Source organism: Vicugna pacos, chromosome 4 (genome assembly GCF_048564905.1).
Source record: "Vicugna pacos chromosome 4, VicPac4, whole genome shotgun sequence".
NCBI classification, from domain to species: Eukaryota; Metazoa; Chordata; class Mammalia; order Artiodactyla; family Camelidae; genus Vicugna; species Vicugna pacos.
The window spans coordinates 30,316,482-30,340,920 of record NC_132990.1 but is presented as its reverse complement, the minus strand read 5'-3'; the positions used below and the strand labels follow the sequence as shown (position 1 = coordinate 30,340,920).

The window sequence follows — 24,439 nt, the reverse complement described above, 5'->3', positions numbered from 1 at the left end:
ATTTGTATAGTATGAGGCCTGGAAGTTCAAGATTAAGCTTCCAGCATCATTGGGTTCCAGTGAGGGCCTTCCTCTGGTTTGCAGATAGCTGTCTTCTCACTGTGTCCTTACAGGGTGGAGAGGGAGATCATTGCTCTCCTGTTGCTTCTTATAGGACCGCTAATCCCACTCATGAGGGCTCAACCTTCATGACCTAATTACTTCATCCAGGCCTCACTTCTAAATACCATCACAGTGAGGATTAGGCTTTATCATATGAATTTTATTAGGACACAAACATTCAGCCCACAGAAGTAGACATTGAGAGTGGCAACTGCACCAGACTCACACACCTGATATCAGTGAGAAACAGTCTCCCGAAAGTCCAGAAGAGAAATGTGGATTGGATAGACAAAATCCATGATGTGCTATATATACAGTCACAGAGAGAAAGACGAGATATACACATACACAAATATCAAAAATATATGAGTACAACCATGATAATTGCAAAGAAGAATTGAAGAGGCTGGGGTATTTCAAAAATCCATTTTTTTCAGTATAGAAAGGAGGGACATATTGGAGGAATTACCTACCTGCATGAGTTAAATTTTTAAAAATCTCAAACATGCCTTGTTCTTTAAGATAAAGTATAGAAATAGACCCAGTGTTCTTTTTCCCACTAAAATATTAGGAGACCATTTAGAACAGAAACATTAAGTATATTTCTTATTTAAAGATTGCTAAGGTTGTGAATATGAGTTTTTCAGTTAGTACAAACACAGGTGTTATTTTAAATGCTTCAGTCTCCAGCAATTCTGTCACTATAGCCTTTACCTTTGATGCTTTGTTTTGATCATTTTTTGGCTCCAAAAAGGGTTTTCTTTTTTGTCCTATTATTCTTTATTTTGCTTCTTTATGCAGGACTTGTATGCCTTTTTTGCAAAAGCACATTTCCCAAACCTAAAAAAAAAAAAAAAACCCCAACAACAATGCTCAACACCTACACATTTAGCCTCATTGAACAATTTCTTTCCTATAATTAATCCAAAGAGAGTTGAAATAAATGTTGTTTCCTCTATTCATCAAGGCAATTGTCAATTTAAATAGGGGGAAAAATAACAAATGAAACTAGCACTCTTTAGAAGCTCTTAGCAATAAAAAAAAATCAGGAAGAGAGGAAACTCTTTAGAAAGCATTTAGAATTTAGAATGCATTTTTAATTATCCTGGTAGAATGTCCAATGTTTTTGTGCATATTATAGATCAAAGAATGAAAAGAACATTATTGAGCATTTTCTTTAAATTTTTTGTCTGTCAGCTTGAGCTTGGACTGCTCTGAAAAACTTTGCTGGCACCCAAAGTAGAGAAAAAGCAAAGATGTTCCTGGCTTTATTATTTATAAAGAAAACAATCAGAAGCAATTTAAATATATAAATATAGAGGATGTTTATGTAAATTATGGTGTTTCCACTAAATGAAAATAGGCAGACATTTAAAATAATATTTCTGAAAAAATTAAAATATAGTACTCCCATTTTATATTAAGTGAAAAAAAGCATTTGATAATTTGATAATTTTTGACAAATATATGCTCCTGTGTAACATCTCTATATATACAATAGGTATATTTATGTACAATATATGAATGTTCATAATAGCTTTATGCTTAATACCAAAAAACTGGAAACAATCCAGATGTTCCTCTGAATATGAATGGATAAACAAAATTGTGGTAGATTTAGAAAATGGAATACTCCTCAACAATGAAAAGAACAAACTGCTGATACACGCATTAAATCTCAAAAATACTGTGTTGAGTGAATAAAAGCCAGACACAAAAAATTTTCTACTATGTGTCTACATATATGAATTTCTAGAATAGATAAAACTAATCTTTGGTAACAAAAGGCAGATCAGTGGTAGCCTGGGGCATGGGTTAAGAGATAGTCACTGCAAAGGAGCACAAGAGACCGTTTTGGAGTATTATAAATGCTCTACATCTTGATAGGGAAGTTGTTACATGGGAATACATATCTGTCAAAAATTATCAAATTGTATACTTAAAATTTATACATTTTTATTATATAGTAATATCCTAACAAAGTCAATTTAAAAACTAATCTGAGTATAATTTCAATTATGTAAAATAAACAAAAAGCTATGCATAGGAAAATACTGTGAAGAATATAAGTATGTGTTTAAACATTTACATTCATTATCACTAGGTATGGAATTAAGAGTAATTTTTCTTTCTCCCACTTGACTGCATTGTTAAATCTCTGCTGGAAGCAAGTATTATATTTTTAGTTTTATATATCTGTATACAATATCTATCTATTCATCTATCTGTCCCCTGTTGTTCTGTCTGTCCATCTGTCCATCCATCCGTCCATCTACTTTCTTTTACCTTCCTAAATTATTACCATTATATAGAACTACAGTAACAGATAGTTAGATATATAATCTTTTTAAGTATGCTTGAATCTCCTAGCATTATAACAATTTTCTTTGAATGATTTAACCTGAAAATGCCTTATTGGTTAGATTTGTTGACATGCCTGCCCTTGCCCCTCCTTGACTTGTGCAGACACTCAGAGAAAAGTAATAAAATAGTTGATATCTTTAAAAAAGGGTCATATTCATTGACTGTTTAGAATGCTTTGGTCATTCATTTTGTTAGGATCAAAGAATATGGACTATTGATTACCTATTATTTTATGCTGACCTGCTTGTATCTTACAAAGATTACTTGAATAGCACTAACTGTTGTTTTTGGGGTCCCAGTGAAAATGGAGATGATTCTCCTGGGAGGCTGTCTTTAGAAATAACAACAATATTAAGTACACTCTCCAACAAAAATAATCTAAAAAGAGTGATGATATCAATAATAAAATAGGTTAGTACTTAAATATTTACAAAACAAAGTCTCCCAAAATTACTCCTGCAATGTAACAATCCAGTGAGATATCATAGGAGAAGCATTATAGACCTACTTTTCAAATAAAGACACTGAAGCTTGGGAGAATGATCATACATTTAAACGACAAGCTCCACTACAAGTCTAGGACTCCTGAAGTGTTACTTTCATTATTTGCCTCAGTGAATTTTCAAATGCCCCCTTTCTTTTTATCTCCAGGTTGTCATTCCTGGAATTTTCCTTTTCTTCTGGATTGAGTGAAGACAAAAAGGTTGTTGGTTTTTTTTTTATTTTAGGAGATTTGGTTGTCAAATATTTTTGGACCAGGCCTGGCAAATTCACTAAAATCTGAAGACTCAGTTACATAAAGACAATGAAATTGATTTGACCATGCTTTCCTTCTTCTGGTTAAAATGTCAGTGTTCTAGATCCAGTAGAAACCTGACTGATTTGTGAGTGTTCATTACTGACAAAGGAGTCAATAATTAGTGGTAATGTAACTACACACACAAAGACAACTTCAATGAGGGAATTTAAGTCTATATATCTTCTGATTTAGATAGAGAAATAAACTCTCATTCTTGGCTTTACAATTTACTCAGTTTCTATAATCAGTCGGTTTTAGGATACAGATAGTTCCTAGCACAAAACCTTTTTGTTCCTCAGGAAAGCACTTTTGATTGCCAAATAAGTTAGTGCCAAAAAGACATATTTTATCAGAACATTTGTTTTGTAGATTTCACGTTTACATGTCCAGAAACATGATTACTTTTCTTATTGGCATGAACGCTTCTTTCTCATTTAGAAAATAAAAAACAAAAATTTTTATTTGAGCTCCCCATAAGAAAGCAATTGAGAATATTTCGAAGAGGGTAGAATAGTTACTTTTGCACTATTATATAGTCTAAAATGCATATAGTATTAGTGCTGTTAGCAGAGTGGAAACCTAACCCATCTCATCTAGGTTTATGATTTTAGTTAACGAACTTTGCTCTTTCCAAAAGTAATGCAAATCAGAGGTGCCAGAATCACTTGATGAGAATAAGAAAACACTTTCTAAATCCTTATTAAAAAAAAAAAAAAGCCAAGAGAAACCGCCTGTGGACAATTGGCTTAATCCAAGAGTTCATCTTTTTCTGCCTGAAGTTTGCCTGAGCAGATGTTCCATTTTTCTCATTTTTTCTTATCTTTGTGAAATATAGTTTAGAAAACATCCAGAGGAAAATTTAAAATTTCATGAAGGGTGATAGTTTAGGATCCTTTTTATATCTTCCAGAATTTTCTTCTTCAGGCAGATTATTCAGTAAGACTTCATGTCTGAAAATAATTATAAAGCCTGAGAATTCGTGTGCCTAAAAATAAAGAACTTGTTTGAGCAAAGTGTAGAACATGTTAGACTCTACGGAGGAAGGTTGTTTGCAATGTAGCTGCTCTAAGTTGCTTGGTTTTTTATTATATGTAAGGGAGAGTTCTGTCAATCATATTAACTCCTTCCTTTATTTTTAATTCCAAATTTTGTTAATTATTCAAGTATATTTTACTTGCTTAGGGTACAGCGAGAGTGAAGATCATCTACTGTATGCTTTCTTCTACCTCCCTGCATTTTTACTGTTATGTAAAACTGGAGTAAAAGGAAAAAATGCTGACTCTGGGAACAGACAAGAACCTGGCTATCAGAATGGTGACTGAGGCTGTATATAGAAAGTCAAGTAGAAAGTCTGATAATGCAGAATTTGCTCATTTATTCATTTTCTTTCATTCATTCATTCAACTGTACCTGGCACTTAAAATTATTAAAGTTAGAGTACTGCTGTTTTGCAAATGACAAGATCTGGCTTGGTTTAATTCTTAAAATTATTAGTTAGAAATCTTTTTAGAGGTTGACAAGGTCTAGGTCTCTCTATTGCTATTTTCAGGCCATTCTCCGGTACATATTGAATGAACATCTGATTGGCCCGGACATAGATCCTTTTGTATCATTCCAACAAGATCATCGTCACAGTCACCTTTTATCTTATTATGTATGGTACTTTTCAAAACAAGCAGAGAACTTCCCCATGCAACAACCCCTTCTCCAAGCTAAAAAAAGCACCAACTCACTGTAAGAATGGGCTACTTTCATACAAGTGAGCTGGATAGGTCCCTCAAATCCAAAGGCCATTTGTTGGTGGGGATTGAAGAAAAGGAGGTCCTGTTCAACAAGGATAAGTTCTGATTGCTTTCTAATATACCCTCAGAGAACAAATCTGCTCTTCTCTTCCTACCCACATCTCCATCCAAGAAAGAAAGTGTAGCTCAATGATTAAGAACCTGGGCTCTGGAATTAGAAAGGCCTGAGTTTCATTAATTCTTGGGCCCTGACACTTACTAATTGCATTAGCTCAGATATGTTATTTTAATTTTCTTAGCTTTAATGTCCTAATATTTAAAATGGGAATAATAAAATAACCTGCCTTAGAGTGTTATTGCGATTAAGCAATTAACAAGGTATCTAGCATCAATATGCTCAAAATATTTATTATTATTAAAATTTTCATAGTCTAAACTTAATACAAAAGTGAATGGAAATATTTATTTACCTTTTAAATCCTCAAAGGTAAATAAATATACATATATACCTGTGTCTATATATTTCTACATATGCACATATACACATATATATACTTATATATTGTATGTATGTATATGTATATTTATGATTTTTTTAATGGAAGTAACTTTATTGTTACTTCTAATAAGTGGTCATTGTAGTGAAGTTTAAATAATACAGAAAAAGTAATATATATAATGCCTGCGTAGAGACTAGAAATAGGTGAGAAAATAGTTATAATCATCACAGAGGAGGCTGAGTGAGGCCTCTGGACTCTCTGCCTCCATTTTGTAGTAATCACTTCACAAATAAAAGGGGCCTCTGAGGACCTGCAGTGTGAGAACTGGACAAATATACACCAAAGAGTAAAGAGGCTATTTTATTATAATAAAGTATAAGTGCTGTCTGAGTAAATTACATTCTGCCAGACCCCATTTTCTCATGATGACATAATATTTCACAACATCATTTGAGGATTATTGTCTTAAGGCTCTATGGAATAATCTGCCAAGTCTATGACATGTGGATTAACAAGAAAATTCTAGATTAAAGAACTGCCAGAGGGTCCCTTCTTAGGATCCTGGACACTATCAGAACTTTTAAAATATTGTCATCAAAGATTTCACTATCTAAAATTCAAGGGATTTTCCCCCCCAAATTTTCATGATATAGCGTAGTTTTTTCTCAGGGACTTTTTCTGTCTTTTGTTATGTGTTTGCCCCCCATCCCTTGCCTATTGAGAAATCCACAAACTGTGGAGTGTAGAAACTATCCAAAAGAAGTCTGGGAAAAGGGCTCACCTCTTTAATCATGTACCAGAAGTGGCTCCTGTAGATGGAAGAAGAAAGGGGTAGTCTCCCTGTTCCTCCTCTGCTGTCTACATGTAGAGCCTGTGGTTTAATAGAGGGAGAACTCAGTGTCATGACCATTTCATTTTTCAATATGCAAAGATTTGTTATAGAGGAGTAGCTGGACTTATGGTAAAGTAGGAAAATCCCTCAGATGAGAGAGCAACCATAGCAGTATGTATTTTGCACATTCTAGATATGCAATTAATATTTATTGAATAGACTAATGAATAATAATGAATGATCTATAGAGTCTCGCCTCAGCTTTTCTCTTGAGCCTTAGGTTCCCTATCTGTGTAAAGTTTAGACCAGATTAGAATTATACAGAGTTTTTTTGGGGTAAGAATGTTCTCTACTCCTTTCCCACATGTTGTCAGATGAAAAGAGGCTGATTGGCCAAGCCACCATTTCCTCACCAGGATATATTCAAATCTGGCACCAAATACTGAATCTTTATAATACAGTGGTATTCCTCTGGGTATCTGTATTCAGACACGAGCTGGGCCAGTTGTTGCGAAGACAGTGATTGTCAGTAGTGAGGAAGGAGAAAGAAAGGAGAGAGAGCATGTTTTTTCTCCCCAGGGGAAACGTCTTTGAGGAGCCAGGCAATGTGTAGGGCCTTAGTCCAGAGTGTTGTGACTGGGCAAAGGGCTTAAGTCCCAGCAGGAAGCTGAGGCAGAAGGCCAGGCCATGTGGACCAGGCCCAGAATACAGAGGGAAGGAGAGGATTACCATTTGGTCAGGCCCCAGGTACCCAGCACTCACACCAGGCATACCAGATTCTGAATTTATGGCTAAACAGCTATTTTCGGACCCCTCCTGCTAGTAAAGCCAGGACTCTTTGCATACTGCCTGCTTTGGTTCAGAAAGTAGGTGGGGTTTTCTGCAGGTGGAAAAGCACAGCTGAAAAGGGAAAGGGAAAAAGGCTCTGACAGACACAGAAAGGCATCCTTTCTGTGCTGCTGATTTGAAGTGCTCTTTTAGTAAAGTCCATTTGAGGGCAGTTGCATGGCCAGAGAGTTGGCAGTGAAATGGAACGATGTTTTCTTCAGTCTGGATAACAATACAGGCTACACGAAACTTGCAAAATCACCTGCTGGGGATTTATATCGTGTTCCCCTCCTTAAAAAAAAAAAAAAACAGGAAAAGACAAATATAGAATGCAGAGGGTTTTTTTAAGATATTATTTTATTTCTGACCCAAGACGTGCCCACAGTGTCTGGAAGGATGACCAAGTGGCAGGCAGTTACAGCAGACTAAACGTATTAGTTTAGTAAAGTCTGAAGTATAGTTGGATACAGCTGTACAAGGTGCAACAAATTAATAAATATGTAGAAATCAAATGAGATTTAAACCTTAACTTTGACTTCTATCATTATACATTAGTGTGACTTTAAATCTCAACCGCAATGAAGAGCTCACAGTCCAGATGCAGCTGGGGAAATATTTTCCATCATGTAAGGACAACTGAGGTACAAGACTAGTTACCTTGCAGTTTAGCTCAAATATTATGTAACTATATTCCAGGGCCCTGGGTTGCATGTGGCAGGTCAGGACACCCCAGCAAGGCCCTTGGGGACCTTTCTCAACTGGGAAGCTACTTTATGGAGCCAGTGAATACAGATACAAGGATGTTCTTGAGGTTTCTATTTTATTTGATTCCCAACTGTGGCTGGACGGTGTGCCTACAGGTGAAAACTTCAGATACTAAGGTGGCCTTTGGGAGGGAGAGGGTTAAGGCAAGAGGGAGTTATGGATCTATATAGTCTTTTTTAAGTGCTCTCTAAGGTATCAGGGCATGGATGGCCTGAGGCTAGCATTGTGGCATCCTGAGACCTGAGTGGGGCTAAACAGTATTCTTCTTTTCTGGTGCCACCGACTGGGTGGCTTCAACAATGTGCATCTATTTTCTCACAGTTCTGGAGGCTCGAAGTCCAAGATCAAGGTGCTGGCAGATACAGTTCCTAGGGAGAGCTCTCTTCTTGGCATGCAGACAGCTGTCTTCTTGCTGTGTCCTTATGTGGCCTTTCCTCTCTGTACATACGGAGAAGGAGCTTTGGCTTCTCTTCTTCTCGTAAGGACACCAGTCCTATCAGATTAGGGCGTTACTCTTACTACCTTTTAACCTTAATTACTTCCTTAAAGGCCCTGTCTTTAAATACAGTCATGTTGGGCGTTAGGCGTCAACATACAAATTTGGGGCAATGTGGGTGCACAGTTCAGTCTATAACAATCTCTAAATGGTTTTGTTTTTGCAGAGGTAGGTGGTAGATGACAGCTGTGGAAAACTGTAACTTAATTCCAATGTAGTAAGTGCCCAAATGGAACTTGAAGACAGAAAAAAAAATGGCAATGTTTTATGTGTACAATTATATTTTTCTCAAAGCATCATCATATAGATTTTTTAAATTTTATTTTTATGACAACCATGGGAGATAAATTGGAAAAATATTTATTATCCCTGCTTGCCAGACAAGAAACCGTGGGGGGGTGATAGGAAGGGTGTAAAGTGACATGCCTAAGTAAGTCTGAGAGCTCAGAAGAGCTGGGATCTCCATACAGACTCTGCCATATATATTTCATGGCTTTGTCTTTATCACTTGTCTTTCCTTTACAAGCTGCCAGTAAAATATTTGTCAGATGTCCCACAATGATGCAACAGAACAAGTATCTATAGCAACCCCATACACCAGCAGTTATTAAAATAAGTACTATGAAGTCATGCCTCAAAAAATTTAGGCTCTGTAAGTTATTTCATTCTTGGTATAATTTCATTCTCAAAATATTTTCTGGGCACGATTCCTCAAGTAAATGGAAGAAAATTACTCTGGAGGAAGATAAACACTTTAGTGTGAGATCTGTTGTATTTTTTTAAGTAAAAATGAGCAAGGTTTGACAGAAACAAGAAAATTGAGTACCTGGAGTGAGGTGGGAAGGTTTCTTACATGGAGTCTTTAGATGATCAGCATCCTATCAGAAAAGATGCCAATAGGATATGGTTTGGAATATTCCCAAGGGCAAAGTGAAGTCTCTCTGAGATTTTATGGGAGATGCATCTATGAAAACAGCTGGTTTCAGAGTTTTTCCCTAAGTTCAAGTTGACAGCATTGGTCCAGCCTTCTTCCTCACCTCACCTTTACTCCCTTGACCATTGAGCAGTACTTATAGATAACAATATGGACTCTAGAAAAAAGAAGGTGAGGGAGATAAACCAGTGGTTCTCTAGATGTTTGTGGCAGGGGCAATAGGAGTTTTCTTCTGTTGCCAGTCCCGTATTCCAGTGATCCTGTGTCACAGTCCTACAGATTCTGCTTTGTAACAATGGACTGGACTTTGCAACAAATTTTGCTTTCCTTTCCTTCCCTTCCCTTTTCTTTTGTTTTTGTTTTGCTTTCATTTTATTCTTTTACTGTTAATAATAATGTTTGGCAAACTGCCAGTTTAGGAATGATTTACCAACCCCAGCATGTGGGTTCTGAAGCACTGTTACTCACAAGGTAGTGTTGGATCTGCCGGCTGAGAAATGTGTATTCAGCTCTATGTAATGTGGGCACATATCTATGGATTTGTCCTGGGTGGAGAGATCCCTGGAAAGAAGAGTTGGACTGTGCTATAAATCCATAGGTGTGATTACTGTTCAAATCATAGCATTCTCCGGACCCACAACATCCTTGGCAATTACAGTTCACATAAATTGCTTACTCACCTATATAGTCTTGCTCAGAATTGGTCCACCTGTATTACTTAGTTAAGTGCCACATATAATAGAGCTCAGGGAAAATGAGCTGAGTGAAAAATAAAGCAGCTGTTTACTGAGCATCTGCTATGGACCAGGTCCCTTGCTAGCTGTTGTATATCCACTACCTCAATTCATGCTCACATCCATTCTGTCAGGTGAACATTATCATCCCTGTTTCCCCAAAGAGGAAACTGAAACTTACATGAGCCAGACATGGTGTTCAAGACTACCCAGTAGCAGAGCTACCACTGGAACCAAGGACTCCTGACCACCAAAGCCTATCATTCTGACCAAATGTTGTACTCCTGCCACTTCCTAGTGTGGCATTTACTGACCTATAGTCATTCCACCAAGTGGGATCTTAAATTTAAATAGCTGTGTTCATGCAGTTTGTTCACATCAACTCCACCAACTGCTTTTGAAATATTTGTAATCTTTGGTCCCCATTTCTACTGTGCAAATAAAGTAATTAATCTGTAAAAGTCTTTGAAAAGCAAATTGTAATTAAAATTTCAGACAGCCGTATAATACAGTGATGCCTTGTCAGTCTTATCCCAGAGCATGTGATCAGTGGAAAATGGCTGTCCTGGAATTGTAGATAAACTGTGCTTCTGAGAACAGAATTGAAGCCCATTATCAACTCTGAGAAAACTCGCTGTTCATTACCAGAAAGATTACAGATTGATTCTCTCTGTCCTACAACCTATGCTTTTTAACAACTTGTTACAAAAACATATAACAATATTGATGGAATGCAAAAGAAAGGGAAGAAAATTACCCACAATCCTGACTTTTTAAAAAAAAATCTATTTTCATTTCTCTATTCTCTTCCAGTCCTGGCCTATATGTATAATTTTTACAATGTTAAAACCTAGCAGAGGTATAATTTTGTATTCTACTTATGTTTTTTCAATAAACGTTAGAGCAGAAGCTTTTTCCATGTTTTAGAATCTTGAACTGCTGCAGCCACGCAATGGCAGTGCTCACTTCCAGCTGACACCAGGCTGTGAGCAGACTCCAAGCCCCAGGAGGGCAAAATTAATGACTCTTGTGAGGAGCACTTGCTTCTTTTGCTTCCCATTATGTCTTTATATATCCATGTTGAGAAATGTGGCAGTAGTTCATTTATTTTAACTGCTGTGACATAGTTCATAGTATGATTATACCACAGTATATGCATATTCAAGGAAGAGTCTAAGCAGGTGGGTAAGGATCACTCTGTCAAGGGAATGATTCAGTACACAACATCTGAATTAAGAATCAGCTCCTGGGGTCTGAAAGCTTTGTACCAGGGTGTGGCTGTAGAGTTGAGGAGGGAAACAAAAGGAACACCCAGTAAGCGATCCAGGTTGGAAGACAAAGATGGATGCTGGGAGAAAAGAAGGAGGTGTTTTGTCCCAGTTAGAGCTGGGACAAAGTTAATGCAGTGATTCCTTAGCCTGGAGATCCAGATAAATCATTACAAGTTAGGATAGTCGTATGCTATTGTTTTTAGTTATATTGAAGTTCCCTAAGCTCACTGCACCGTTGTTTCTTACTAAACTATTTCAAAATATTAAAAACATTAAAAAATTATAAAGGACAGCATAACACACACCCAGGTACTACTCACTGCTCAGCCCCATCACATTTTTATTTTATTTTTTTCCCCATCACATTTTTAAATGTTGCTATATTTGCTTGACATATTTTTAAGCAGTAAAACATTACAGATATAGTTGAATCCACCTGTGTACTCCTCCCCAGTCCCATTTACCTCCCTGCTATCCAGAAGTTATTTCTATTTGGAAGTTTCTATCTTTCCCATCCATGCTTTTAGAACATAGCATGTATGTATCTAAACAATATACTGCTTAAAAGTTTCATAAAGTATGCAAAGAATATCATACTGTTTTTGTCCTTCTGCAGCTTGCTTCTGTTGCTGTGCATTATATTTTGATATTTAATCTCACAGCTGTGATTCTTTCATTTTAACTGTTGTGTATAATATTCTACTGTATGAATATACCCTAGTTTATTCATTTTTCCTTTGAATGGGCAGTTAGGTTGTTCTTTTTTCTTTTACTGAATTACAGTCAATTATAATGTATCAGTTTCTGGTGTACATTACAATATCCCAGTCTTGCATATACATACATATATTCATTTTTATATTTCAGTTAGGTTGTTCTTGAGGTTTTCTATTTAACACAACACTACAGTTAATATTGTTGTGTATATCTCCTTGTGAACATGTATGATCCAGCATTGCTGGGTTGTAACAATCTAAAGAAAAATTGTTCTTCAGACTGTTTGTATTCTTTTATATCCTCATCAATTCTTGACATTAGCAGACTTTTTAATTTTTGCTAACATGATATATGTAAGATGGTATCTTCTTTTGATTTTTCAACATTTGACTGTTTACTAGGTTAAGCATCTTTTCTTAAGTTTATTATTAATTCTGATTTCTTCTTCTGTGAAGTAGCTGTTTATATCCTTTTTCTTCCTTTCCATTAGTGTTTGATGTTTTTATAATTATTAATAGGAGCTGTTAAATCTGAATTTTAATCTATATCAATTATCTCCTGTAGGTCTGTTTTTTGTCTTTTAAACTGATAGAGACTTTGAACAGAAATTCTGATGTCATAAACTTTAGCAGCTTTTTATTTTTTATTATGATTCTGTTTTAATGACTTCAAGAATTTTTTTTCCCTAACCTGTGATCAGAAAAAAAAGTTATCTTCTCATTTTTTTAAAAGTTTAAAGTGTTCATTTTTACATTTAGATGTTTAATGCACCTGAAACTCGATTTTATTGAGAAATAGCCATCTGATCATATTTTATATTTTCATGAAGATAGTCAATTTCACATTATATATTACTTTCTGATCTGTGATACCATCTCTGTCTTATGTTAGGTTTTCCTATAGTTTTGTGTCAGAGCTCTTTACTCAGTTCTATTGGTCCACTATTCATGTTCCAAAACCACACTATCTTCATTACTAGAGCCTTCATAAACCGTAATACATGGCACAAAAAGTCTCCCCAACCTTGTTTCTCAGAATTATCTTAGCCTTGTCTGTTTGTTTTTGTTCCTTTGTTCTTCCATTGTAGTTTAGGATCATGTGGATATAAAGTTAATTCTAATTCTCATACATTCTACTTCCTTGCTTTATCTTACTGAATTGCCCAGGACCTACTATGAAATATTGAATAAAATATTCAATAGTCAACACCCACATTTTGGACATCTAGAGTTTCAACATTAAGTGTAGTGTTTGATGTAAGTTTTTTGTAAATATTATTTATTAAGTTAAATTCTTTTCTATTTTAAGTTTTCTTAGAGTTTTTTTAATCAAGCATGAATGCTGAATTGTATTGAATGTCATTTATTCATTTATTATGATAAATATATGAAAATTTTCTTTTAATATATATTAATATATTTTTAAGTTATGTTTTCATAACTAAGAAAAAAACTATGGTTGGTAATGTAGGTATTTAATACACTGCTAAATTCTGTTTGTTAATATTTTAATTAAATTTTTTGTTTATAATTGAGATCAGTCTCTAGGAATTTGTTTGTTTAATATTGTTTTAAATTTTACTTTATTTTTGGTATATTGATTTGTCTTTTTTTTTAATACAGTTCTATTGGCCTCATGGAACAGGACAGATAGATAGCTTTCTCTAATTTTCTATGTCTAATACATTTTTATAAGATTGAGATTTTCTGTTGAAGGAAGATTTAGACAGGCATTACTAAAAACTTTTAGAACAAATTTTTAGGAGAGGAATGTATAATCAATTGGTACAGAAATGGTTTGGTGTAAAATTTCTGATTACTGATTTCAGTCTCAATAATGATAATTGATTTTTTTCATGAGTGATTTCTTGATAGTATTTCTATAAAGCAATTTCAGAAAATTTTAGAAAATTCATCTCGGCTTTTAAGTTTGAAATAAAATCATTTATAGTGTTCTCTTTTGATCATCTATATTGTAACTATAGCTATTTCTCTTTTTTAAATTCTGGGATTATTTATTTGTGAGTTTTCTTTGTTTCTTGATCATTTGCTAGAATTTACCTCTGCCATATCAAAAATGTTTCAATGTCACTTATCACATTGAGTCCATTTGCTGTTTTACCATGAGTGCTATAAGTTGCTACTAGATAATACATTTTAAAAATGGAATTATGGGGTCAAATTAATGAGCTTTTAGTATGTCAATGTTGAATATGAATCCCCAGAAGGAGAGTTTCATGTATAATATTTCTCAAATGTATTTGATTATGGAAAGCATTGCATTTAGGTCCATGGAATGATAACTACATTCCATGGAAAGTCTGGGACAATCTTGACTTTGCTAAATTGCCTTATAAATGAAGAAATTCACCACAGACTCTAAGAAATTACTATGGTTTGATTAAGGCTATCATAATAAATTGTTCCTTCACTGAGGTACTGGTCTCACAAAAGCGGAGGTAAATCAATGCAGCAGTCACAATTTAAGAAACTGATCATGAACTGATATAGTTCTTATTTCTCCTGTATCATTTTTTTAAATGTTGGGAAAAACCATTGTAGAAACTTAGATTTTTCAAAATATTTGTGTTAATTTGAATGAGAGGAAATTTATCATTTAAAATGATCTAAGAATGACAACATTAACGCCACTTGTTACTTATAAGAAGAGATTCTTAATAATTGGTGTGGTAACGGCAGCCTGTCAGTTGTATTTGTCTTATCACTTATCACACAGCCCCCAGTCATCACCACAATGAGTCACTATTTCTAATAGTAAGGTATCATATCACTTTAGTGTATTAAGACCAAGAAATATTGCAGGTTGTAGTTTTGGATGAAACAAGGATAATAGCAAAAACAGAATGTGCAGTAATAGTAATGAAAGACACCCAATGCTGAGTCACAAAACTATTACCTGTACATAATTGTATGCATTAAATTAAAATTGAAAAACTCAAAATCTGCATGTTTGTTAATAATCCTTTAATATAAGGATCTCCCCAAATAAATGACTTATCTAAAAGACTAGTGTACCGTCTACTTAGAGACATAGTATAGAAAAAATGTCCAATGAAAAAATCTATTCTAATGAACAAATATATGGGAGTAATTTACATAAATATTCCTCTGCTGTTTCTGTAGAGAATTTGTATAGCAATGATGTCTGGTCACACAGGTTTCTTTGATCCTGCTTCAGGATCTATCAGGCCTGATATTTACTTCAAAATTTTTTATATCGAAAAAGAGTATCATTACCCATCAACATCCATGCTAGCCTTTGTATATTGCTATATGAGAACTTCAAAAGAAGATTAAAATTATTATTCTCTTTGAAACACAATTGTAGCACTTCCAGTGTGGCCTTCATAATATGGGTGACATAGCAAATGCCGGCAAAACAGGAGATAGGCAGAAAAAGTTATTACCACAGGTAACATGTTTCAGCTGAGACTTTGAGATGTTCTTGGAAAAAAGCCTTTACTCTTCTCACCTTTGGATCTAGTCCAATATCCAGACGGCAACAGCCACAGAAACCAAACCACTCAGAAAAGAGTAGATGTGCTCTGTTTGATATTTAGATATCAAAAATCGTTTCCAAACCAAAAGTAGCATGCATCATCTGATAAATATGACTTAACTCAAGAGCCCATAAAGAAAATATTTGAAGCTGAAACCAACCTGAAAAAGCAAGTGCCTTTAAATACTCTGGTTAGAATACAGCTTTGTTACTGAGTTCTAGTCCTTTTGTTCTTAGTTCTGAACTTTTAACCTACTCTCTATCCTTGATTTAAATGGTATGCACTTTAGCGATGTCTTACTTTTAACAGCCTATAAAGTACTGTCCAAACTTACATAAGGATATGTATGCATGCACAGTTGAGGGTTAAACTGAGGGCAATTTTGCAGTATGTTCTAAGTGCCTCTTCCCATCTTGTGGCTATTTAATGAAAACAGTCTTGTTCAGGAACATTTCCAGATAAATACTAAATGAACTTGAAAAAAGTTAAACATAAATAGTTACAGGACAGCATTAACTGCATAACAGCATAACATAGATACTATAGAGATCCATCTGTTCCAGAATGATAATAGTTGAAAATACCAACATGAAAAGGAGGAGCAATATACTGCTGGAATTAATGGTTTTTTCATCATTGCTTTTCTTTTTGCTTTTAATTTTTTTAAATTGAATTTTGGAAAGTAAGAAGAATAAGAATAATGTCCATCATCTGGAAATAAGTTAAAATTTTGTTTACATTTACTTCTAGCTTTTTTTTTTTTAGAGAAATAGCATTTATAAATACAATGAAAACTCATTCTAAATCTCTCTTTTCAACCCCCCACCTCCTAGTCAACATTGTTTTTTGGGGTTTTTTTTACCCTTCTTTTTGGCTTCTTCCACTAAAAGCTGGGGGTTGGGGAATGCGGTATGGGCAAGGGCTTTCTCTGGTGGGTGAATAATGAAAAACATTCTGTAAGAGTTGAGTTAGAGAAGGATTTAAGAGAAAAGGTGCAGGTGTAGAATTTGGAGGTACTGAAAGGGGAACAAGCCTTTTGACAAATGAAGCAGGTTTTCTTTTGCTTCCTTTTATGCTTTCCTTTTTTTATGTGTTATCATTCCCTAAGGCTCTAAGCCATGCATATGCTTCTTTAAATAAATCTCACAAGATAAAAGCCAAGTGCATCAAAATCACCAGGCATTGATGCCTGTCTGTAAAATATAAGCACATGCTAATCATGGAGTATAGATTTGCTTTCTTCCCCAAGGCAAGATGCTCTCTGGCACCTGTAGAGGTGAGCCCCAGTATGAATAAACTGTTTTTGACAGTCTTTTTATACATGAAAGCTCATTGACAAGTCACCTAGGCACACAATTCAAAAATCCCAATTGGCATTTGTGTTACCTATGAAACTGTACATCCAGGGGACTAAAATGTGCTTCCTCTACCACACCTAAGTTTGTTGCTGCCCTGAGAAGTCTTTCTGCTGTCCAGTATGAAATCATTGACCATATATGGGTATTTAAGTTAAAATGAAATAAATTAAAAATTAAAACTAAAACTTTAAATTCCATTCCTCAGTCCCATTAGTTATATTTCAAATGCTCAGTAGCTGTATATGACAAGTGTCTACCATATTGGGCAGCACAGATATGAAACATTTCCATCGTTGCAGAAAATTCCACTGGACAGCACTGGTCCAGGATGCCATAGATGGTTACATTATTCTGCACTTGATTGAGTAAGAGTCCTCTGCAGATACAGGTCTTTGGAGATTGGAGGATCAGGGGGATAATGATCCTTCTAGACCTTGAGGCCTTATGTGGGTGAGAACAAGGAAAAGACTAGTTTTTGCTGTGAAACAGATCTGATACTCTTACACATAATCTCTCACTTACCTGAGATAACAAATGTAGAGGACAGGCACAATACTTGAGACATAGTAGGTGCTCAACAAAGGTTAGCTCCTGTATCTACAGGGCCTAGTTAGAAGATTGAATCCACACCACGTAGAGAAATGTGGAGAATTAACATAAAGAATCATTAACAAGGTATAAATTTGTTAACCAAGTAACTAAGATGTCATGGAGATAGCAAATCCAGGAAGTAGTTCCTATTGCTACAACTGAAAGAACAATGGTAGAGATTGAAATTCTAAATCTTAGAAATTTAGAGGAAGGGAATTTGATGGGAGACAGGTGGAAAGCAGGTTAGAGAGGACTGAAATGGGGAAGAAGAAAAGAGAGCAAGGACTGAGAAACATGGAAGGAGGCTGAAGGCTAGCTTGGCCAAAACGACTAAAAGACTTAAAAATATGGATGTGTAATACTTAATTTTAAATGTTTACAATTTGAAGGTAAATCCTCATGCTGTTGATAAGTTTGCTGTTAATGATACCTTGTTTTGTGGGTAGGAATTTGTTTTGGTGAAGATTAAAGAGATGAGTCTTTTGCTTACATGGGTCAATAACAAGAATGTTTTGCCCCCTCAGTCTTTGACTTATACTTTATTCTTTGCATATATTTTGGCAACAGATGATATGAGACAAGAAATATGAGAAATACAGATGGGGTGGTGGAAACTCTATGTGGTTTATTTATAGGACAGAAGTAGGGGCCCTCTGAAAGGAAGTCAACCCAAGGATGGGAGTCACACTAATCCAAATAGCCTCTTGTTGTCAGGGCCACATGTGGTGTGCATGTTTGTGTTTGTGTGTGTGTTTGTGTATGTGTGTGTGTGTAAAGAAAATGCCATTTTGAATAAAATAATATAGCTATGATACATGAAGTACCTAATACTATATTTAATGTTCAGTATAACTTAGTGATACATATGTATGTATGATATATAAAATAAAATATATACCTCCAAGGTTACCCAGTTAGGAAATAGATTTGAACCGACCCAGTTATGTGTGATTCCAAAGAGACACATGTGTTACAGCACCTGCATCATGATATCTGTCTCTTGGATTTGCTCTCACAGGTGGGAGTCAGAACTAGTGAACTATGTGTTATAGACAATAACGTGTCCCATTTTCAAGCCCAGCTGGTGTGCCCTCCAATATGTAATCAACTTTACCAACCCTTTCCCCTACCCATTGCAGAACAAGATCTTGTTTAAAAATAATAATAATATCAATATTAATCACTTTGCTTAAAATAACAATAATGAAAAAAAATGGTAAGTAAATCTTTTGCATAGTGTATTGACTGCTGTAGTGTAGGCCTGACCCTCATCACTTTCCTGTCCTGAGCATCCCAGGTCATTTGATGCCATAGGCTTGCAAACTGTACTTCACTATGTCCTTGGAACAGCTCTGCCCTCCTACCTGGAGGTTTTTCCTCTTCCAGCTGACCATATGGTGGCTGTTTGGCTAGCTTGCTGCTGTCCATCCTCTACACATGGCCATTAAAGCAGTGCTCTTGCAAAGGGACAGCATGGAGGTCTTTTTATACTGCTTTTCCCATTTAGTGAGTATTTGATTATATACTACACCATTATAAACTAAACTAGTATAGTTTGAGCAATACTATATATTATGTGTGTGTGTGTTGGTGCACTCATTTAAGAGGATTTTTATATATAAGTGTTCTATTTATACTTCAGATAAATAAAACCCCTCCTCATCCCCTATTCTATAATTCTACTTGGGGAAAAGTAATTCTGAAATGGAGAGAGAAAAAAATGATGCACGTTTTTAAACAGGTACAGAGTTGTGAGGCTCACAGTAAGAATGATCATAATTCATAATCTCTCTTATTCAGCAAATATAAATTAGGCACCTACTATAACAATAACAAATTATTAAATTTCTACTTTGTGACAGATGCTTTGCATTTGCTACTTCTAATCTTCAAAACAAGTCTATAGAGAAGATAGCATTACTATTTTACAGATTAAAAACCTGAGGCTTACATAATTTAGTGAATATAGCACAATTAGCAGGAAGCTGGGACAAGATATAAACTGCTATCTGGACGATTTCAAATATGATTTTCTCACTACTCTGCCTGGCAGCTTTTCTCTGTGCCAGGCACTATACAAGATGGGTCACAAGATGTACGTGCACAACCTGGTGGGGACAGCAGACCACTGAAACTTCCACTGTTCTATTTCTTGTTTGTTGATTTAGTTTCTTTCTATGTAGTACTTCAGAAAATCAGCTGGAAAAGACATGCCATGTGCCTTTGCCACCCATACCTCTCTGGAGGGACCACCTAAACAAACCACCAGAAGTGATGTGTTAGAAGTAACAAATGAGACAAATTTCTTTTCCACTCTCAATCCTAAAATTTCTGTTTTTAAATATAATCCTGCCCTTCCTGGGGATTTGCCAAATGCAGTCTGTAGCATAGAGGATCAGCTAAAGAGGGTCTCAAAAGAACATAATACACAGACCCACTTGGGAGGGCATTTTAGAGCAAGGGCTATTTTCCTTTGGCCAGTGCCAGAAGTGAAGACTGAGAGATGCAGCGCAATCAGATCTAAGGCTGGAGGTAGAAAATCAAAAGCAAGCCCTTCCATGCACAGAGTATATGATTCTAATTTATGGTCAGAACTTTGCAAGCTAGATCCCATCCTTCGGTGGGTTGTAAGCGAGTGCACGGATTAACACTATGAAATATGCCCTTTGCTTCACCTGAGTGGTTGTGAATCATCCCTACCCTGATGATTTCACTTGAGAAGCTTTATTCTGAGTTAAGAGAAGCTCTGGGTGACCGATACCAGCCATCTTTGGACATGCCTTCTCTTGAGGATACTTCTGGTACTGACTTGCCAATGACATGCTCCTTTTTCCGTACCTCTCTGTATAATGGGAAATAATCATTCCTGCTCTATGAATATTACTTATACATATATTCTAGAATTTTTAAAATTAATTTAATTTTAAATTTAATTTAATTTTTAAAATTTAGTATGTATTTAGTGTTATGGGCACTGTGTAGGCTTATAGCTCATGTAATTTCGGTGATTTTCTACAAAGCCCCTATAAGGATATTATTACCACTGTCTTTATTTTGCAAAAACAGAAATTGAAGCTTAATTAGGTAATCTGCCATAACCTACCCTGGTTGTAAGTGACTAAGCCAGAACCACTTTACCTATATGCACAGCTCATGTTCACATTATAAATTATCAGGATTCTGTGAGTAACAATATAAGCCTCTCACTAGAAACAAACTATTCATGTTTGTATCTCCTGAAGCATCACACAGAATATTGTAACCTAGTAGGAACTCAGCAAGTTTTATAATTCATAAAATGAATGAAAGAATAGATAATAAAGTAAGTTATTGTTACTGTTATCATTATTAATATCTGTTTATTAATAATATAATAGGAAAGGCCACATTTCTGAGCAACTTTGGTGAATTGTATATCATGATATATAGACCTAGAGAATACTAATTAACTATGTTACATTACTTTTCCAAAAATAAAGAGAAAAAGCACAGTAGGAGTCTACATGAAAAGATAATAGCAGTGTCACACTCCAAGAAAATGTTACTGGATTTGCAACAGAGTGGTCCCAATATATCTTAATGTTTTAAAACTTGATCAGTCAGAATTAATTAAAACAGTGAACCCTGTATTCCCATGGAATAAGTGATAATTTTGCAGTACAGTGCTTCACTACATTTTATACAGTATGAATCAACGATATAAGAGGCTTACGTACTTGTTGTTATGCTTAAATTAGTTGTGAAACTTGTTCCATGACACTAAATTCTGGGAATTATTTCTAAACCAAATTTCAAATATATTTTAAAGAAAAAAATTACCCAGTGTTTAGGGCAGTTAGTAGAAGAACACACACACATTAGTAGAAGGGCACATATATGCACTTGTGTATATATGTGTATGTGTGTATTTGTATGTATATACAAAAATCTTGAACTCCAGTTTATCCCTTTCCACCCAATTCCCCACTGGCAACCACAAGTCTGTATTCTATGACTGTGAATCTGATTTATATATAAGTTCATTTGTCTTTTTTTTTTTTTTTTTAGATTCCACGTATGAGTGATATCATGTGGTGTTCTTCTTTCTCTTTCTGGCTTACTTCACTTAGAATGACATTCTCCAGGGCCATCCATGTTGCTGCAAATGGCATTAGTTTTATCATTTTTTATGGCTGAGTAGTATTCCATTGTATAAATATACCACATCTTCTTTATCCGGTCATCTACCAATGGACATTTAGGCTGTTTCCATGTCTTGGCTATTGTAAGTAGTGCTGCTATGAACACTGGGGTACAGGTGTCTTTGTGAAGTAGGGTTCCTTCTGGATATATGCCCAGGAGTGGGATTCCTGGGTCATATGGTAAATCTATTTCTAGTGTTTTGAGGAATCTCCGTACTGTTTTCCATAATGGCTGCACCAAACTACATTCCCACCAACTGTATAGGAGGGTTCCCTTTTCTCCACAGCCTCTGCAGCATTTGTCATTTGTGGACTTTTGAATGATGCCCATTCTGACTGGTATGAGGTGATACCTCATAGTAATTTTGATTTGCACTTCTCTGATAATTAGTGATATTGAGCATTTTTGTTCCTTTCTTTTTGTTTTTGTCATTTGATAATTTTCCTTTGTATTCTCTTGTTTTCTTTATAGTTTTTATGACTACTGTAAGCTTTTGGCTTGTGGTTACCTTGTTGTTTACATATATTAACTCATTGCCATATCTATTTGTTTTAACCTGATAGCAATATAAGCTCAAACCCTTTCTACTGAGAACAAAAAAAGAAAAAGAACAGAAAAAAATTCCATATATTCTTGGTTCCCTCTCCCACTCTTAATGATTTACATGTCCTCTTTTATAATTTCATGTTTATTCTGTTGTAATTTGTTGTAGTTATCACTTTTCCAATTATAGTTTTCTCCTTTCTGTAGCATTCTGCTTCTTTTCTATTTACAGTAGACCTTTCAATATATTCTTTTAGCATAGGTTTAGTTTTGCTAAATTCTTTTAGTTTTTACTTGTATGTGAAGGTCTTTATCTCTCCCTCTATTCTAAAGGATGGCCTTGCTGGATAAAGTATCTTAGGTTGCATCTTTTTCTCATTCAGGACTTTGACTATATCTTGCCACTCCCTTCTGGCCTGCAGTGTTTGTTTAGAGAAATCAGCTGAAAGCCTATGTGTGTTCCCTTGTAACTTACTCTTTGTTTTTCTCTTGCTGCCTTTAGAATCATTTCTTTATCCTTAACCCTCGCCATCCTGATTATAATATGTCTTGATATGGATTTGTTTGGGTTCTTCTTATTTGGGACCCTCTGTGCTTCCTGTATTTGGATATCTGATTCCCTTTTTAGGTTTGGGAAAGTTTCAGTCATGATTTCTTCAAATACCTTTTCAATCCCCTTTGCTCTTCTCCTTCTGGGACCCCTGTTATGTGTAGGTTGGCACTCTTTGTATTACCTAGTAGGTCCCTTATATTGTTTTCATTGATTTTTATTTGTTTCTCTCTCTGTTCTAATTGGATGACTTCTGTTGTTCTGTCTTCTAAGTCACTTATTCGTTCCTCTGCATTATCTAGCCTACTTTTTACAGCCTTTAGAGATGTATTCTCTGTCTCTATTCACAATCTCTTTTAGTTCCTTCAGTACTTTGATCACTCCCTTTTTGAAATCATGATCTAGTAGACTGTCAAGGTCTGTTTCTTTGCCTGTTCTTTCAGGGGATTTCTCTTGTTCTTTTAATTGAGAGTGGTTCCTCTACGTCTTCATTTTACTTATGTTTCTCTGGCACTATGGATGATGGAGTGTCAGTTATCTACTGTGGTCCTGAAGGGGTTGGTTGGTTGGTTGGTTGGTTGGTTTATCTAAAGTGGATGTGAAAATAAAATTTAAAAGATTAGAAGAAAAAAAGATTTGGGAAGAGTATAATCAATAACAGAAGCACAAAATGAAGAGAAATAAAAATCAAATTGAGACAAATTTTTAAAAATTAATGAAAACATTTTAAAGAAAATTTTAAAAGAGATTTAAAAGATTAAAAGATTTAAAAATTAAAAAAAAAAGGTGGATGTGTTCCCATGGACTCTGCGCTCTTAGTAATTTTGTTAAGGGGTCCTTTTTAAGGATAGATGGTTGCCACATCTTCCTTCTGTGCCTTTTGTCTGTTAACCCTTTGGTTGGGAGCATGGCTGGTGTTGTGGTGGCCAAAGCCTGCCTCGGCTATTGAGTGGGGCCTCCTTTTGGTTCTGTGGTTGTCACAGCTTCTGCCCTTACCCTACTGCACGAACTCCACTTGCTGGTTCCAGAGGTTCTTGGGTCGTGCCCCTGTCTGTGCTGCCCCGAGCACTGGTAGGCAGCCAGGTTGCGCCTCCTCCCAAAGCAGCGTTCCAGCACCACGCTTGTGCATGACAGACTGGTGGATTGTGCCCCCTCCCAATGCCGTCAGTGCCACTTTCGTGCACAGTAGGCAGGTGGGTCGCACCCCCTCCCAACACCTCGTCTCAGCGTCGTGCTCCTGCACGGTAGGTGGGTAGGTCGCTCCCCCATTCAGTGTCATTCCCCACATCACATAGGGTCTGTACTTTGTAGGCGATCTCAGAGAAAAATGCTGCACCAGTCCTACCCGCTGCTGTGTGTCAGGACTCTGCTCTAGTTGTTCATTTGTCTTAGAGGCATGGGTTCGCAGAGGTACCACAGTAGAACGGTCCCCTCTGCCTGGGGCTGTAAACAAATTTCAGTCCCACCTGTGAAGTTGCAGAGCCCCAGGTATGGATTCAGGTTTTGTCCCCACCTCCGCCTGAGAGCCACGGCACCAGAGAATATGGCGGCCATGGCTGAGCCCTGCCTCTCTTCTTAATGTGCCAGTAATGGTGCTGCGGGTCTGTGGAG

At 35.8% G+C, this 24,439-nt stretch overlaps 1 long non-coding RNA gene across 2 annotated transcripts in view; it reads right to left on the bottom strand.

Moving 5' to 3' along the window:
• LOC140696029 (uncharacterized) overlaps nt 1–15,718 on the bottom strand; it is a 30,018-nt gene extending 14,300 nt beyond the window's left edge. For both annotated transcript variants that reach the window (XR_012071956.1, XR_012071957.1), the window contains exons 1-3: nt 15,577–15,718; nt 6,289–6,378; nt 817–942 (exon numbers count right to left, since the gene is read on the bottom strand). This is a non-coding gene — a long non-coding RNA (uncharacterized lncRNA). The remainder of the gene's footprint in view (nt 1–816; nt 943–6,288; nt 6,379–15,576) is intronic.
• Nucleotides 15,719–24,439: the final 8,721 nt, after the last annotated feature.